Source organism: Periophthalmus magnuspinnatus, chromosome 9 (genome assembly GCF_009829125.3).
Source record: "Periophthalmus magnuspinnatus isolate fPerMag1 chromosome 9, fPerMag1.2.pri, whole genome shotgun sequence".
NCBI lineage: Eukaryota > Metazoa > Chordata > Actinopteri > Gobiiformes > Gobiidae > Periophthalmus > Periophthalmus magnuspinnatus.
Window position 1 is genome coordinate 259,551 of NC_047134.1, and position 15,272 is coordinate 274,822.

The window sequence follows — 15,272 nt, forward strand, 5'->3', positions numbered from 1 at the left end:
TCTTCTCTGAGAGTAGGTTTCTCTCAGAGGACGACTCTGACAAGGGCCTCTTGGGGTACTGGGCGTTGTTGAGGAGGCTCTCCAGGCATTCGTTTAGGGGGGTCCAGGGGGCCACCTCCCCCCATTGCCTCCACTGTTTCCATCTCAGTTTTGGCTTCCGGGGGGGAGGCCTCCCCCTCCTGCCTGGGCGGGGCTTCTGCAGGTGCCTGCAGAAGCAGGCACCTGCAAGGTAACTGGGCAAGGCATTTTGTTGGGGTTTTTTTTGTTTTTTTTGTGCTATAGCCTGCAGCTCATTTGCACAAGGTGGGCGCAGTGGGCGGGGTCCGCTTCAGTAGCTGAGCACCAGAAGCTTCCCCACGAGACCGCAGCGCCGAGACCGGGCTTTCGGATCTGCAGCTCAGTAGCAGCAGAAAGCGGTGAAAAGACAGACAGGGAAAGGAGGACAAACGGGAAAAAAAACAGCACGTGCACTCACGTGGGGCAACGTAGCTACAGCAGGCTTACACGGAAGAGAAGGAGTGGGAAAACGCTATGGAATAACATAGGCAGGGAATGGGAAATGAGTAGGGAAAAGCAGGCAGAAGCAGGCAGAAGCAGGCAGAAGCAGGCAGAAGCAGGAAAAAGAAAGAAAGGGAAACCAGGAAGGAGTGCCAAAAGAGACCGGAAAAATACAGGGCAAGAAGCGGGATGAGACGAAAAGCAAAAAAAAACACAGAAAAATTGGGAAAAGGATGGAGTAAGACAGACACAAAGACGGGAAGAGAGCATAGACAAGCTCCGGAGAGAAAGGCAATGCTTATGGGAAGAAACGGGAGCAGACACGGATTAACTGTTTACCTGAGTGGACGTGCACCAGTTCCCGGAGATACTGCAATACCGGGTCGATGCGTGGAGTGGACGGAGCAAGCCCCATATTCCATCACCTCATTGCAAAAATCAATTTAATATATGGTCCCCCGGGTAGGGGACGTATCAGATATTAAACTGATAAGAACAGATACTACACTTGATCTTAGCCAAAAGGCCGAGAAGCGATGACGCTGAAGGCGCCACGGAGCTGTAGGCTTTGCCCCCACACACCCTCCCAGTGACGGTTACAGCAGCACCCGTTTGCACCGGGCGGCGGGGGTGGGGCACATGTGCTGCGCAGACAGAGAGGCGGAGATTGGAATCCTGCACAGCAGAGCCTTCTCGGTAGGAGGTGAAGGTGTGGGATTACCATCGAGGCAGGAAAAAAAAAACGAGCGAGAAATGAGTAAGAAACCAAACAGAAACACGGCCAGGCTAAACGTCACGAGGAGAAGCGGTACTCTACATTGGACACAAAATCAGGGGAGAGCGCGGACGCAGTCCCCCACTACCAGAAATTATGCAGTTGAGATTCCCACATTTGGGGAATTCACAGGGGTCAGCACATCCGGAGTGCAATGGATGAGCCTCGCTCTGGGTGAACCACCTTAGTGATCATGGTATCGCCCCTGCCAGGTAAGTATGCCTCGCCTGGCTCAGAGCCAAGCCGCTGTTCCATGCGGAGGGACCGCAGGGCTACGGTTTCCCGTTTCAGCGGCGAGCGCAAGTCAAAGGAGAAGCTTTCCCGGCTGCCAACACGGGCGGGACGGTTGGGATGAGAGACGGGCTTTTCAAATGCACTGCCGAGCGACGCCCGACGGCCCCTTCAAGTGCAAATCTCATCTGCGGGCGCTGATGACGCAAGGTTACTTTGAACAAAGTCACACAGCCCCGCTGCAAAACAGGGCATCCAAAAAATTTGGGATAATCTCTTGTCGTTCCTCTCCACGGAAATCTTTAGTAAAAGGCGAAAGATTTGTACGATCTGAAGAGAAACAAGAGTGTGGGAACGGAGAGCCACACACCTTCCACCACATGAGGCCCCACATGGCCCCGTCGCGGGCAAGGCATTTTGTTGGGGGTTTTTTTTGTTTTTTTTGTGCTATAGCCTGCAGCTCATTTGCACAAGGTGGGCGCAGTGGGCGGGGTCCGCTTCAGTAGCTGAGCACCAGAAGCTTCCCCACGAGACCGCAGCGCCGAGACCGGGCTTTCGGATCTGCAGCTCAGTGGCAGCAGAAAGCGGTGAAAAGACAGACAGGGAAAGGAGGACAAACGGGGAAAAAAACAGCACGTGCACTCACGTGGGGCAACGTAGCTACAGCAGGCTTACACGGAAGAGAAGGAGTGGGAAAACGCTATGGAATAACATAGGCAGGGAATGGGAAATGAGTAGGGAAAAGCAGGCAGAAGCAGGCAGAAGCCGCAGAAGCAGGCAGAAGCAGGCAGAAGCAGGAAAAAGAAAGAAAGGGAAACCAGGAAGGAGTGCCAAAAGAGACCGGAAAAATACAGGGCAAGAAGCGGGATGAGACGAAAAGCAAAAAAAACACAGAAAAATTGGGAAAAGGATGGAGTAAGACAGACACAAAGACGGGAAGAGAGCATAGACAAGCTCCGGAGAGAAAGGCAATGCTTATGGGAAGAAACGGGAGCAGACACGGATTAACTGTTTACCTGAGTGGACGTGCACCATTCCCGGAGATACTGCAATACCGGGTCGATGCGTGGAGTGGACGGAGCAAGCCCCATATTCCATCACCTCATTGCAAAAATCAATTTAATATATGGTCCCCCGGGTAGGGGACGTATCAGATATTAAACTGATAAGAACAGATACTACACTTGATCTTAGCCAAAAGGCCGAGAAGCGATGACGCTGAAGGCGCCACGGAGCTGTAGGCTTTGCCCCCACACACCCTCCCAGTGACGGTTACAGCAGCACCCGTTTGCACCGGGCGGCGGGGGTGGGGCACATGTGCTGCGCAGACAGAGAGGCGGAGATTGGAATCCTGCACAGCAGAGCCTTCTCGGTAGGAGGTGAAGGTGTGGGATTACCATCGAGGCAGGAAAAAAAAAACGAGCGAGAAATGAGTAAGAAACCAAACAGAAACACGGCCAGGCTAAACGTCACGAGGAGAAGCGGTACTCTACATTGGACACAAAATCAGGGGAGAGCGCGGACGCAGTCCCCCACTACCAGAAATTATGCAGTTGAGATTCCCACATTTGGGGAATTCACAGGGGTCAGCACATCCGGAGTGCAATGGATGAGCCTCGCTCTGGGTGAACCACCTTAGTGATCATGGTATCGCCCCTGCCAGGTAAGTATGCCTCGCCTGGCTCAGAGCCAAGCCGCTGTTCCATGCGGAGGGACCGCAGGGCTACGGTTTCCCGTTTCAGCGGCGAGCGCAAGTCAAAGGAGAAGCTTTCCCGGCTGCCAACACGGGCGGGACGGTTGGGATGAGAGACGGGCTTTTCAAATGCACTGCCGAGCGACGCCCGACGGCCCCTTCAAGTGCAAATCTCATCTGCGGGCGCTGATGACGCAAGGTTACTTTGAACAAAGTCACACAGCCCCGCTGCAAAACAGGGCATCCAAAAAATTTGGGATAATCTCTTGTCGTTCCTCTCCACGGAAATCTTTAGTAAAAGGCGAAAGATTTGTACGATCTGAAGAGAAACAAGAGTGTGGGAACGGAGAGCCACACACCTTCCACCACATGAGGCCCCACATGGCCCCGTCGCGGGCAAGGCATTTTGTTGGGGTTTTTTTTGTTTTTTTTGTGCTATAGCCTGCAGCTCATTTGCACAAGGTGGGCGCAGTGGGCGGGGTCCGCTTCAGTAGCTGAGCACCAGAAGCTTCCCCACGAGACCGCAGCGCCGAGACCGGGCTTTCGGATCTGCAGCTCAGTGGCAGCAGAAAGCGGTGAAAAGACAGACAGGGAAAGGAGGACAAACGGGGAAAAAAACAGCACGTGCACTCACGTGGGGCAACGTAGCTACAGCAGGCTTACACGGAAGAGAAGGAGTGGGAAAACGCTATGGAATAACATAGGCAGGGAATGGGAAATGAGTAGGGAAAAGCAGGCAGAAGCAGGCAGAAGCAGGCAGAAGGCAGAAGCAGGAAAAAGAAAGAAAGGGAAACCAGGAAGGAGTGCCAAAAGAGACCGGAAAAATACAGGGCAAGAAGCGGGATGAGACGAAAAGCAAAAAAAAACACAGAAAAATTGGGAAAAGGATGGAGTAAGACAGACACAAAGACGGGAAGAGAGCATAGACAAGCTCCGGAGAGAAAGGCAATGCTTATGGGAAGAAACGGGAGCAGACACGGATTAACTGTTTACCTGAGTGGACGTGCACCAGTTCCCGGAGATACTGCAATACCGGGTCGATGCGTGGAGTGGACGGAGCAAGCCCCATATTCCATCACCTCATTGCAAAAATCAATTTAATATATGGTCCCCCGGGTAGGGGACGTATCAGATATTAAACTGATAAGAACAGATACTACACTTGATCTTAGCCAAAAGGCCGAGAAGCGATGACGCTGAAGGCGCCACGGAGCTGTAGGCTTTGCCCCCACACACCCTCCCAGTGACGGTTACAGCAGCACCCGTTTGCACCGGGCGGCAGGGGGTGGGGCACATGTGCTGCGCAGACAGAGAGGCGGAGATTGGAATCCTGCACAGCAGAGCCTTCTCGGTAGGAGGTGAAGGTGTGGGATTACCATCGAGGCAGGAAAAAAAAAACGAGCGAGAAATGAGTAAGAAACCAAACAGAAACACGGCCAGGCTAAACGTCACGAGGAGAAGCGGTACTCTACATTGGACACAAAATCAGGGGAGAGCGCGGACGCAGTCCCCCACTACCAGAAATTATGCAGTTGAGATTCCCACATTTGGGGAATTCACAGGGGTCAGCACATCCGGAGTGCAATGGATGAGCCTCGCTCTGGGTGAACCACCTTAGTGATCATGGTATCGCCCCTGCCAGGTAAGTATGCCTCGCCTGGCTCAGAGCCAAGCCGCTGTTCCATGCGGAGGGACCGCAGGGCTACGGTTTCCCGTTTCAGCGGCGAGCGCAAGTCAAAGGAGAAGCTTTCCCGGCTGCCAACACGGGCGGGACGGTTGGGATGAGAGACGGGCTTTTCAAATGCACTGCCGAGCGACGCCCGACGGCCCCTTCAAGTGCAAATCTCATCTGCGGGCGCTGATGACGCAAGGTTACTTTGAACAAAGTCACACAGCCCCGCTGCAAAACAGGGCATCCAAAAAATTTGGGATAATCTCTTGTCGTTCCTCTCCACGGAAATCTTTAGTAAAAGGCGAAAGATTTGTACGATCTGAAGAGAAACAAGAGTGTGGGAACGGAGAGCCACACACCTTCCACCACATGAGGCCCCACATGGCCCCGTCGCGGGCAAGGCATTTTGTTGGGGTTTTTTTTGTTTTTTTTGTGCTATAGCCTGCAGCTCATTTGCACAAGGTGGGCGCAGTGGGCGGGGTCCGCTTCAGTAGCTGAGCACCAGAAGCTTCCCCACGAGACCGCAGCGCCGAGACCGGGCTTTCGGATCTGCAGCTCAGTGGCAGCAGAAAGCGGTGAAAAGACAGACAGGGAAAGGAGGACAAACGGGGAAAAAAACAGCACGTGCACTCACGTGGGGCAACGTAGCTACAGCAGGCTTACACGGAAGAGAAGGAGTGGGAAAACGCTATGGAATAACATAGGCAGGGAATGGGAAATGAGTAGGGAAAAGCAGGCAGAAGCAGGCAGAAGCAGGCAGAAGCAGGCAGAAGCAGGAAAAAGAAAGAAAGGGAAACCAGGAAGGAGTGCCAAAAGAGACCGGAAAAATACAGGGCAAGAAGCGGGATGAGACGAAAAGCAAAAAAAACACAGAAAAATTGGGAAAAGGATGGAGTAAGACAGACACAAAGACGGGAAGAGAGCATAGACAAGCTCCGGAGAGAAAGGCAATGCTTATGGGAAGAAACGGGAGCAGACACGGATTAACTGTTTACCTGAGTGGACGTGCACCGTTCCCGGAGATACTGCAATACCGGGTCGATGCGTGGAGTGGACGGAGCAAGCCCCATATTCCATCACCTCATTGCAAAAATCAATTTAATATATGGTCCCCCGGGTAGGGGACGTATCAGATATTAAACTGATAAGAACAGATACTACACTTGATCTTAGCCAAAAGGCCGAGAAGCGATGACGCTGAAGGCGCCACGGAGCTGTAGGCTTTGCCCCCACACACCCTCCCAGTGACGGTTACAGCAGCACCCGTTTGCACCGGGCGGCGGGGGTGGGGCACATGTGCTGCGCAGACAGAGAGGCGGAGATTGGAATCCTGCACAGCAGAGCCTTCTCGGTAGGAGGTGAAGGTGTGGGATTACCATCGAGGCAGGAAAAAAAAAACGAGCGAGAAATGAGTAAGAAACCAAACAGAAACACGGCCAGGCTAAACGTCACGAGGAGAAGCGGTACTCTACATTGGACACAAAATCAGGGGAGAGCGCGGACGCAGTCCCCCACTACCAGAAATTATGCAGTTGAGATTCCCACATTTGGGGAATTCACAGGGGTCAGCACATCCGGAGTGCAATGGATGAGCCTCGCTCTGGGTGAACCACCTTAGTGATCATGGTATCGCCCCTGCCAGGTAAGTATGCCTCGCCTGGCTCAGAGCCAAGCCGCTGTTCCATGCGGAGGGACCGCAGGGCTACGGTTTCCCGTTTCAGCGGCGAGCGCAAGTCAAAGGAGAAGCTTTCCCGGCTGCCAACACGGGCGGGACGGTTGGGATGAGAGACGGGCTTTTCAAATGCACTGCCGAGCGACGCCCGACGGCCCCTTCAAGTGCAAATCTCATCTGCGGGCGCTGATGACGCAAGGTTACTTTGAACAAAGTCACACAGCCCCGCTGCAAAACAGGGCATCCAAAAAATTTGGGATAATCTCTTGTCGTTCCTCTCCACGGAAATCTTTAGTAAAAGGCGAAAGATTTGTACGATCTGAAGAGAAACAAGAGTGTGGGAACGGAGAGCCACACACCTTCCACCACATGAGGCCCCACATGGCCCCGTCGCGGGCAAGGCATTTTGTTGGGGTTTTTTTTTGTTTTTTTTGTGCTATAGCCTGCAGCTCATTTGCACAAGGTGGGCGCAGTGGGCGGGGTCCGCTTCAGTAGCTGAGCACCAGAAGCTTCCCCACGAGACCGCAGCGCCGAGACCGGGCTTTCGGATCTGCAGCTCAGTGGCAGCAGAAAGCGGTGAAAAGACAGACAGGGAAAGGAGGACAAACGGGGAAAAAAACAGCACGTGCACTCACGTGGGGCAACGTAGCTACAGCAGGCTTACACGGAAGAGAAGGAGTGGGAAAACGCTATGGAATAACATAGGCAGGGAATGGGAAATGAGTAGGGAAAAGCAGGCAGAAGCAGGCAGAAGCAGGCAGAAGCAGGCAGAAGCAGGAAAAAGAAAGAAAGGGAAACCAGGAAGGAGTGCCAAAAGAGACCGGAAAAATACAGGGCAAGAAGCGGGATGAGACGAAAAGCAAAAAAAACACAGAAAAATTGGGAAAAGGATGGAGTAAGACAGACACAAAGACGGGAAGAGAGCATAGACAAGCTCCGGAGAGAAAGGCAATGCTTATGGGAAGAAACGGGAGCAGACACGGATTAACTGTTTACCTGAGTGGACGTGCACCAGTTCCCGGAGATACTGCAATACCGGGTCGATGCGTGGAGTGGACGGAGCAAGCCCCATATTCCATCACCTCATTGCAAAAATCAATTTAATATATGGTCCCCCGGGTAGGGGACGTATCAGATATTAAACTGATAAGAACAGATACTACACTTGATCTTAGCCAAAAGGCCGAGAAGCGATGACGCTGAAGGCGCCACGGAGCTGTAGGCTTTGCCCCCACACACCCTCCCAGTGACGGTTACAGCAGCACCCGTTTGCACCGGGCGGCGGGGGTGGGGCACATGTGCTGCGCAGACAGAGAGGCGGAGATTGGAATCCTGCACAGCAGAGCCTTCTCGGTAGGAGGTGAAGGTGTGGGATTACCATCGAGGCAGGAAAAAAAAACGAGCGAGAAATGAGTAAGAAACCAAACAGAAACACGGCCAGGCTAAACGTCACGAGGAGAAGCGGTACTCTACATTGGACACAAAATCAGGGGAGAGCGCGGACGCAGTCCCCCACTACCAGAAATTATGCAGTTGAGATTCCCACATTTGGGGAATTCACAGGGGTCAGCACATCCGGAGTGCAATGGATGAGCCTCGCTCTGGGTGAACCACCTTAGTGATCATGGTATCGCCCCTGCCAGGTAAGTATGCCTCGCCTGGCTCAGAGCCAAGCCGCTGTTCCATGCGGAGGGACCGCAGGGCTACGGTTTCCCGTTTCAGCGGCGAGCGCAAGTCAAAGGAGAAGCTTTCCCGGCTGCCAACACGGGCGGGACGGTTGGGATGAGAGACGGGCTTTTCAAATGCACTGCCGAGCGACGCCCGACGGCCCCTTCAAGTGCAAATCTCATCTGCGGGCGCTGATGACGCAAGGTTACTTTGAACAAAGTCACACAGCCCCGCTGCAAAACAGGGCATCCAAAAAATTTGGGATAATCTCTTGTCGTTCCTCTCCACGGAAATCTTTAGTAAAAGGCGAAAGATTTGTACGATCTGAAGAGAAACAAGAGTGTGGGAACGGAGAGCCACACACCTTCCACCACATGAGGCCCCACATGGCCCCGTCGCGGGCAAGGCATTTTGTTGGGGTTTTTTTTGTTTTTTTTGTGCTATAGCCTGCAGCTCATTTGCACAAGGTGGGCGCAGTGGGCGGGGTCCGCTTCAGTAGCTGAGCACCAGAAGCTTCCCCACGAGACCGCAGCGCCGAGACCGGGCTTTCGGATCTGCAGCTCAGTGGCAGCAGAAAGCGGTGAAAAGACAGACAGGGAAAGGAGGACAAACGGGGAAAAAAACAGCACGTGCACTCACGTGGGGCAACGTAGCTACAGCAGGCTTACACGGAAGAGAAGGAGTGGGAAAACGCTATGGAATAACATAGGCAGGGAATGGGAAATGAGTAGGGAAAAGCAGGCAGAAGCAGGCAGAAGCAGGCAGAAGCAGGCAGAAGCAGGAAAAAGAAAGAAAGGGAAACCAGGAAGGAGTGCCAAAAGAGACCGGAAAAATACAGGGCAAGAAGCGGGATGAGACGAAAAGCAAAAAAAAACACAGAAAAATTGGGAAAAGGATGGAGTAAGACAGACACAAAGACGGGAAGAGAGCATAGACAAGCTCCGGAGAGAAAGGCAATGCTTATGGGAAGAAACGGGAGCAGACACGGATTAACTGTTTACCTGAGTGGACGTGCACCAGTTCCCGGAGATACTGCAATACCGGGTCGATGCGTGGAGTGGACGGAGCAAGCCCCATATTCCATCACCTCATTGCAAAAATCAATTTAATATATGGTCCCCCGGGTAGGGGACGTATCAGATATTAAACTGATAAGAACAGATACTACACTTGATCTTAGCCAAAAGGCCGAGAAGCGATGACGCTGAAGGCGCCACGGAGCTGTAGGCTTTGCCCCCACACACCCTCCCAGTGACGGTTACAGCAGCACCCGTTTGCACCGGGCGGCAGGGGGTGGGGCACATGTGCTGCGCAGACAGAGAGGCGGAGATTGGAATCCTGCACAGCAGAGCCTTCTCGGTAGGAGGTGAAGGTGTGGGATTACCATCGAGGCAGGAAAAAAAAACGAGCGAGAAATGAGTAAGAAACCAAACAGAAACACGGCCAGGCTAAACGTCACGAGGAGAAGCGGTACTCTACATTGGACACAAAATCAGGGGAGAGCGCGGACGCAGTCCCCCACTACCAGAAATTATGCAGTTGAGATTCCCACATTTGGGGAATTCACAGGGGTCAGCACATCCGGAGTGCAATGGATGAGCCTCGCTCTGGGTGAACCACCTTAGTGATCATGGTATCGCCCCTGCCAGGTAAGTATGCCTCGCCTGGCTCAGAGCCAAGCCGCTGTTCCATGCGGAGGGACCGCAGGGCTACGGTTTCCCGTTTCAGCGGCGAGCGCAAGTCAAAGGAGAAGCTTTCCCGGCTGCCAACACGGGCGGGACGGTTGGGATGAGAGACGGGCTTTTCAAATGCACTGCCGAGCGACGCCCGACGGCCCCTTCAAGTGCAAATCTCATCTGCGGGCGCTGATGACGCAAGGTTACTTTGAACAAAGTCACACAGCCCCGCTGCAAAACAGGGCATCCAAAAAATTTGGGATAATCTCTTGTCGTTCCTCTCCACGGAAATCTTTAGTAAAAGGCGAAAGATTTGTACGATCTGAAGAGAAACAAGAGTGTGGGAACGGAGAGCCACACACCTTCCACCACATGAGGCCCCACATGGCCCCGTCGCGGGCAAGGCATTTTGTTGGGGGTTTTTTTTGTTTTTTTTGTGCTATAGCCTGCAGCTCATTTGCACAAGGTGGGCGCAGTGGGCGGGGTCCGCTTCAGTAGCTGAGCACCAGAAGCTTCCCCACGAGACCGCAGCGCCGAGACCGGGCTTTCGGATCTGCAGCTCAGTGGCAGCAGAAAGCGGTGAAAAGACAGACAGGGAAAGGAGGACAAACGGGGAAAAAAACAGCACGTGCACTCACGTGGGGCAACGTAGCTACAGCAGGCTTACACGGAAGAGAAGGAGTGGGAAAACGCTATGGAATAACATAGGCAGGGAATGGGAAATGAGTAGGGAAAAGCAGGCAGAAGCAGGCAGAAGCAGGCAGAAGCAGGCAGAAGCAGGCAGAAGCAGGAAAAAAGAAAGAAAGGGAAACCAGGAAGGAGTGCCAAAAGAGACCGGAAAAATACAGGGCAAGAAGCGGGATGAGACGAAAAGCAAAAAAAAACACAGAAAAATTGGGAAAAGGATGGAGTAAGACAGACACAAAGACGGGAAGAGAGCATAGACAAGCTCCGGAGAGAAAGGCAATGCTTATGGGAAGAAACGGGAGCAGACACGGATTAACTGTTTACCTGAGTGGACGTGCACCATTCCCGGAGATACTGCAATACCGGGTCGATGCGTGGAGTGGACGGAGCAAGCCCCATATTCCATCACCTCATTGCAAAAATCAATTTAATATATGGTCCCCCGGGTAGGGGACGTATCAGATATTAAACTGATAAGAACAGATACTACACTTGATCTTAGCCAAAAGGCCGAGAAGCGATGACGCTGAAGGCGCCACGGAGCTGTAGGCTTTGCCCCCACACACCCTCCCAGTGACGGTTACAGCAGCACCCGTTTGCACCGGGCGGCGGGGGGTGGGGCACATGTGCTGCGCAGACAGAGAGGCGGAGATTGGAATCCTGCACAGCAGAGCCTTCTCGGTAGGAGGTGAAGGTGTGGGATTACCATCGAGGCAGGAAAAAAAAAACGAGCGAGAAATGAGTAAGAAACCAAACAGAAACACGGCCAGGCTAAACGTCACGAGGAGAAGCGGTACTCTACATTGGACACAAAATCAGGGGAGAGCGCGGACGCAGTCCCCCACTACCAGAAATTATGCAGTTGAGATTCCCACATTTGGGGAATTCACAGGGGTCAGCACATCCGGAGTGCAATGGATGAGCCTCGCTCTGGGTGAACCACCTTAGTGATCATGGTATCGCCCCTGCCAGGTAAGTATGCCTCGCCTGGCTCAGAGCCAAGCCGCTGTTCCATGCGGAGGGACCGCAGGGCTACGGTTTCCCGTTTCAGCGGCGAGCGCAAGTCAAAGGAGAAGCTTTCCCGGCTGCCAACACGGGCGGGACGGTTGGGATGAGAGACGGGCTTTTCAAATGCACTGCCGAGCGACGCCCGACGGCCCCTTCAAGTGCAAATCTCATCTGCGGGCGCTGATGACGCAAGGTTACTTTGAACAAAGTCACACAGCCCCGCTGCAAAACAGGGCATCCAAAAAATTTGGGATAATCTCTTGTCGTTCCTCTCCACGGAAATCTTTAGTAAAAGGCGAAAGATTTGTACGATCTGAAGAGAAACAAGAGTGTGGGAACGGAGAGCCACACACCTTCCACCACATGAGGCCCCACATGGCCCCGTCGCGGGCAAGGCATTTTGTTGGGGTTTTTTTTGTTTTTTTGTGCTATAGCCTGCAGCTCATTTGCACAAGGTGGGCGCAGTGGGCGGGGTCCGCTTCAGTAGCTGAGCACCAGAAGCTTCCCCACGAGACCGCAGCGCCGAGACCGGGCTTTCGGATCTGCAGCTCAGTGGCAGCAGAAAGCGGTGAAAAGACAGACAGGGAAAGGAGGACAAACGGGGAAAAAAACAGCACGTGCACTCACGTGGGGCAACGTAGCTACAGCAGGCTTACACGGAAGAGAAGGAGTGGGAAAACGCTATGGAATAACATAGGCAGGGAATGGGAAATGAGTAGGGAAAAGCAGGCAGAAGCAGGCAGAAGCAGGCAGAAGCAGGCAGAAGCAGGAAAAAGAAAGAAAGGGAAACCAGGAAGGAGTGCCAAAAGAGACCGGAAAAATACAGGGCAAGAAGCGGGATGAGACGAAAAGCAAAAAAAAACACAGAAAAATTGGGAAAAGGATGGAGTAAGACAGACACAAAGACGGGAAGAGAGCATAGACAAGCTCCGGAGAGAAAGGCAATGCTTATGGGAAGAAACGGGAGCAGACACGGATTAACTGTTTACCTGAGTGGACGTGCACCAGTTCCCGGAGATACTGCAATACCGGGTCGATGCGTGGAGTGGACGGAGCAAGCCCCATATTCCATCACCTCATTGCAAAAATCAATTTAATATATGGTCCCCCGGGTAGGGGACGTATCAGATATTAAACTGATAAGAACAGATTTTTTTTCTTTCGAAAAAAAGTTTATTGACACTTTCCCGTTTCAATTCAGACATTGCACTCTGTTTTACATTTCAAACACAATCAAATTTCTCAATAAATATAGTGTTTAAAACAGTTGTGTGTTAAAAAGTTATGAAACAATGTCTAAAACCAGGTATGTCAAAAGTGTCCGTTAAAAGGGGAGTGCAGTAGGTAAAAAGTCCTCTTTGTGCAGGAGCGAGGTGAGTCCTTATCAAGAATAACTCATCCCACTCCCCCAAACATTTGGTCTCTCAGAAACCTGTCACGCTCAGAGTAGGTCCATCCCCTGATGCTCCTTTCCACCAACCGCTCCCGGAGAGCCAGGCCGCTGCCGCTTTGACCTTCGAGTGAGGCTTCGGTCTCCTTCCTCCGAATGGGCATAAATGCGATTCTTCTTTGTGGCTGTGTCCTAGGGCCCGCTGCCTGCAGCCACAGCCTCTCGGACTGTAGCTGCTGCCTTACGGATCACAGCCACGGGGGGGATCTGCATTTGCCTTCCTACCAGCAGGTTTCTGGAGGTCCATATGGCGTCTTTGATGGCAGCGAGGGTGAGCCAGATTCTTGAAAAGTCCTTTGTCGTGTTTGGACTCAGGCCCACCCCGTACAGCACCAACTGGGCTGTCAGGACCTCCCCTGCCGGCAGGTACGGGAATTGCAAGGAGCCGGCTGTCGCCCACTGGTCTACGGCGGCACTGCACTCCCAGAGCAGGTGCCTCACCGACTCGGGCGCGCCACAACCCGGCCGGGGGCAGGTAGCGGACTGAGCGAGGCTCCGGGAGTGCATGACGGACCTGACTGGGAGAACCTCATGAGCCACCATCCAGGACAGGTCCCGGAGTCTGTTTGGGAGAGCGGGATGGTTCACGTTGCGCCAAACCGTGGAGGGGTCGCCTAGTGCGAGCCCGCGCACTGGACTCACTGGTTCTCGCTCCTGCACAACAGAGATTAAAAAGCGGTGGTTGGTTAAAATCTGCAACTCCTCCTGCTCTAGTTTAAAATGCTTTAAAAAGGTGGGAATAAAAGCATAAAACTTAGGCAGGTTAAAAGACACCGGGACTTTAAGATCAATGGGTAAAATCTTCTTTCTTCTTAAAAAGGAACCCATCCAGAATCGTGCAAAGGCAGTCATTTTGGGGTTTCCGGATGGGTCCTTGGAAAGTGCAAAGTGCAAGGCTGTGTATTTTGCTCCTAGGAAGAGGGGGAGGTCAGGGACGCCTTTTCCTCCTTTTTCCTTTGGCCTCTTCATAACCTCCCTCCTCAACCTTTCCCACTTGGACCCCCACAGGAAGTAAAATATCGACCTCTCGATGGATAAAAGCACACTCCTGGGGGGCATAAAAACAGAACAAGTTAGTAAAAACAGGGGTAAAATCACAGCCTTGATTATTAAAACCTTCCCTTCCATTGTCAGTCCTCTAAGTGTCCAAAGCCCCAGTCTCTGTCTGACTTTCCCTATAATGTCAGCCCAATTTTGACTCCCACCCCCCTCCCGGTCGAACCTGATTCCCAGTATTTTTTGTCCTTCTGTCACCGTGAGGGGGAGTCCAGCAGTCTCGTCGGGGGTCCAGGGTCCGTAAAATTGGGCTTGGGTCTTTTTTCGGTTTAGTTTAGACCCAGAGGCCAGTCCAAACCAGTCGGTCAAGTCCAGAGTCCTGTTTACGGATAAAAGGTCAGTACATAAAACATTCACGTCATCCATGTATAAAATGCATTTGGCGGTGAGCCCCCCCCCACCCGGGATGCCCACCCCCCTGATTCGTTGGTCCCTTCTCAAGATCTGTGCCAGGGGTTCGATACAGAGAACATACAGGAGGGCTGATAACGGACAGCCCTGACGGACACCGCAGTTGATTTGCACTGCTTTTGTCAGATGCCCGTTTACCATGAATCTGCTGCTGATCCCTCGGTATAGCAGCCCCACCCACTCTATAAACCTATCAGGTAAACCCACTTTTCGCAGTACCTCAAAGAGGTACTGGTGCGAGACCCGATCGAAGGCTTTCTCAAAGTCTAAGTTTAGGACTACTAGCCGGATGTTTCTGTCTCTCGCATAACAGATGGTGTCTCGGATCAGTACGAGGCTGTCTGTGATCTTCCTCCCGGGGATGGCACAGGCTTGATCCGGGTGAATCAAACCCTCTAAAAACAAGGACAGACGTGAAGATAAAATCTTGCTAAAAAGTTTACAGTCCAGATTTAAAAGGGTAATAGGTCTCCAGTTAGTCAGGTCAGTCCTGTCTTTGTTCTTGGGAAGGAGAGTCACTATCCCTAATCTGAAACTGTCAGGTAGTTGGCCTAGTCTTTCAAAATCCATAAAAACAGTCAGTAGGTCAGGTGCTAAAATGTCCCAAAAAGTCAGATAAAACTCCACCGGGAGCCCGTCGGCCCCCGGGGATTTGCCCTTTTTAAAAGCTCTGATGCATTTTGAAAGTTCTAAAAGGGTAAAATTCTGGGATAAAAGCACACTGTCTGTTAAAACATTCTCTATGGATTTTAAAAGTTCTTTTAAGGTGTTTACA

General features: G+C 52.5%; 22 non-coding genes across 22 annotated transcripts; all 22 read right to left on the reverse strand.

Moving 5' to 3' along the window:
• Positions 1 to 842: 842 nt before the first annotated feature.
• Positions 843 to 1,036, reverse strand: LOC117376957 (U2 spliceosomal RNA). Its single transcript, XR_004541870.1, has one exon. It is a non-coding gene; the product is annotated as a U2 spliceosomal RNA (small nuclear RNA).
• A 293-nt stretch (positions 1,037 to 1,329) lies between these two features.
• On the reverse strand, positions 1,330 to 1,493 carry LOC117376896 (U1 spliceosomal RNA). Its single transcript, XR_004541812.1, has one exon. It is a non-coding gene; the product is annotated as a U1 spliceosomal RNA (small nuclear RNA).
• Positions 1,494 to 1,736: 243 nt separating this feature from the next.
• Positions 1,737 to 1,852, reverse strand: LOC117376982 (U5 spliceosomal RNA). The gene has a single exon (XR_004541890.1). It is a non-coding gene; the product is annotated as a U5 spliceosomal RNA (small nuclear RNA).
• A 673-nt stretch (positions 1,853 to 2,525) lies between these two features.
• On the reverse strand, positions 2,526 to 2,718 carry LOC117376954 (U2 spliceosomal RNA). The gene has a single exon (XR_004541867.1). It is a non-coding gene; the product is annotated as a U2 spliceosomal RNA (small nuclear RNA).
• A 293-nt stretch (positions 2,719 to 3,011) lies between these two features.
• Positions 3,012 to 3,175, reverse strand: LOC117376897 (U1 spliceosomal RNA). Its single transcript, XR_004541813.1, has one exon. It is a non-coding gene; the product is annotated as a U1 spliceosomal RNA (small nuclear RNA).
• Positions 3,176 to 3,418: 243 nt separating this feature from the next.
• Positions 3,419 to 3,534, reverse strand: LOC117376983 (U5 spliceosomal RNA). Its single transcript, XR_004541891.1, has one exon. It is a non-coding gene; the product is annotated as a U5 spliceosomal RNA (small nuclear RNA).
• Positions 3,535 to 4,195: 661 nt separating this feature from the next.
• LOC117376958 (U2 spliceosomal RNA) lies at positions 4,196 to 4,389 on the reverse strand. Its single transcript, XR_004541871.1, has one exon. It is a non-coding gene; the product is annotated as a U2 spliceosomal RNA (small nuclear RNA).
• Positions 4,390 to 4,683: 294 nt separating this feature from the next.
• Positions 4,684 to 4,847, reverse strand: LOC117376898 (U1 spliceosomal RNA). The gene has a single exon (XR_004541814.1). It is a non-coding gene; the product is annotated as a U1 spliceosomal RNA (small nuclear RNA).
• Positions 4,848 to 5,090: 243 nt separating this feature from the next.
• LOC117376984 (U5 spliceosomal RNA) lies at positions 5,091 to 5,206 on the reverse strand. The gene has a single exon (XR_004541892.1). It is a non-coding gene; the product is annotated as a U5 spliceosomal RNA (small nuclear RNA).
• Positions 5,207 to 5,869: 663 nt separating this feature from the next.
• LOC117376934 (U2 spliceosomal RNA) lies at positions 5,870 to 6,062 on the reverse strand. The gene has a single exon (XR_004541848.1). It is a non-coding gene; the product is annotated as a U2 spliceosomal RNA (small nuclear RNA).
• A 293-nt stretch (positions 6,063 to 6,355) lies between these two features.
• Positions 6,356 to 6,519, reverse strand: LOC117376899 (U1 spliceosomal RNA). The gene has a single exon (XR_004541815.1). It is a non-coding gene; the product is annotated as a U1 spliceosomal RNA (small nuclear RNA).
• A 243-nt stretch (positions 6,520 to 6,762) lies between these two features.
• LOC117376985 (U5 spliceosomal RNA) lies at positions 6,763 to 6,878 on the reverse strand. Its single transcript, XR_004541893.1, has one exon. It is a non-coding gene; the product is annotated as a U5 spliceosomal RNA (small nuclear RNA).
• A 664-nt stretch (positions 6,879 to 7,542) lies between these two features.
• Positions 7,543 to 7,736, reverse strand: LOC117376960 (U2 spliceosomal RNA). Its single transcript, XR_004541872.1, has one exon. It is a non-coding gene; the product is annotated as a U2 spliceosomal RNA (small nuclear RNA).
• Positions 7,737 to 8,028: 292 nt separating this feature from the next.
• Positions 8,029 to 8,192, reverse strand: LOC117376900 (U1 spliceosomal RNA). The gene has a single exon (XR_004541816.1). It is a non-coding gene; the product is annotated as a U1 spliceosomal RNA (small nuclear RNA).
• Positions 8,193 to 8,435: 243 nt separating this feature from the next.
• Positions 8,436 to 8,551, reverse strand: LOC117376986 (U5 spliceosomal RNA). The gene has a single exon (XR_004541894.1). It is a non-coding gene; the product is annotated as a U5 spliceosomal RNA (small nuclear RNA).
• Positions 8,552 to 9,215: 664 nt separating this feature from the next.
• On the reverse strand, positions 9,216 to 9,409 carry LOC117376961 (U2 spliceosomal RNA). Its single transcript, XR_004541873.1, has one exon. It is a non-coding gene; the product is annotated as a U2 spliceosomal RNA (small nuclear RNA).
• Positions 9,410 to 9,702: 293 nt separating this feature from the next.
• On the reverse strand, positions 9,703 to 9,866 carry LOC117376901 (U1 spliceosomal RNA). The gene has a single exon (XR_004541817.1). It is a non-coding gene; the product is annotated as a U1 spliceosomal RNA (small nuclear RNA).
• Positions 9,867 to 10,109: 243 nt separating this feature from the next.
• Positions 10,110 to 10,225, reverse strand: LOC117376987 (U5 spliceosomal RNA). The gene has a single exon (XR_004541895.1). It is a non-coding gene; the product is annotated as a U5 spliceosomal RNA (small nuclear RNA).
• A 676-nt stretch (positions 10,226 to 10,901) lies between these two features.
• LOC117376955 (U2 spliceosomal RNA) lies at positions 10,902 to 11,094 on the reverse strand. The gene has a single exon (XR_004541868.1). It is a non-coding gene; the product is annotated as a U2 spliceosomal RNA (small nuclear RNA).
• A 294-nt stretch (positions 11,095 to 11,388) lies between these two features.
• On the reverse strand, positions 11,389 to 11,552 carry LOC117376902 (U1 spliceosomal RNA). Its single transcript, XR_004541818.1, has one exon. It is a non-coding gene; the product is annotated as a U1 spliceosomal RNA (small nuclear RNA).
• Positions 11,553 to 11,795: 243 nt separating this feature from the next.
• Positions 11,796 to 11,911, reverse strand: LOC117376988 (U5 spliceosomal RNA). Its single transcript, XR_004541896.1, has one exon. It is a non-coding gene; the product is annotated as a U5 spliceosomal RNA (small nuclear RNA).
• A 663-nt stretch (positions 11,912 to 12,574) lies between these two features.
• LOC117376965 (U2 spliceosomal RNA) lies at positions 12,575 to 12,757 on the reverse strand. Its single transcript, XR_004541877.1, has one exon. It is a non-coding gene; the product is annotated as a U2 spliceosomal RNA (small nuclear RNA).
• Positions 12,758 to 15,272: the final 2,515 nt, after the last annotated feature.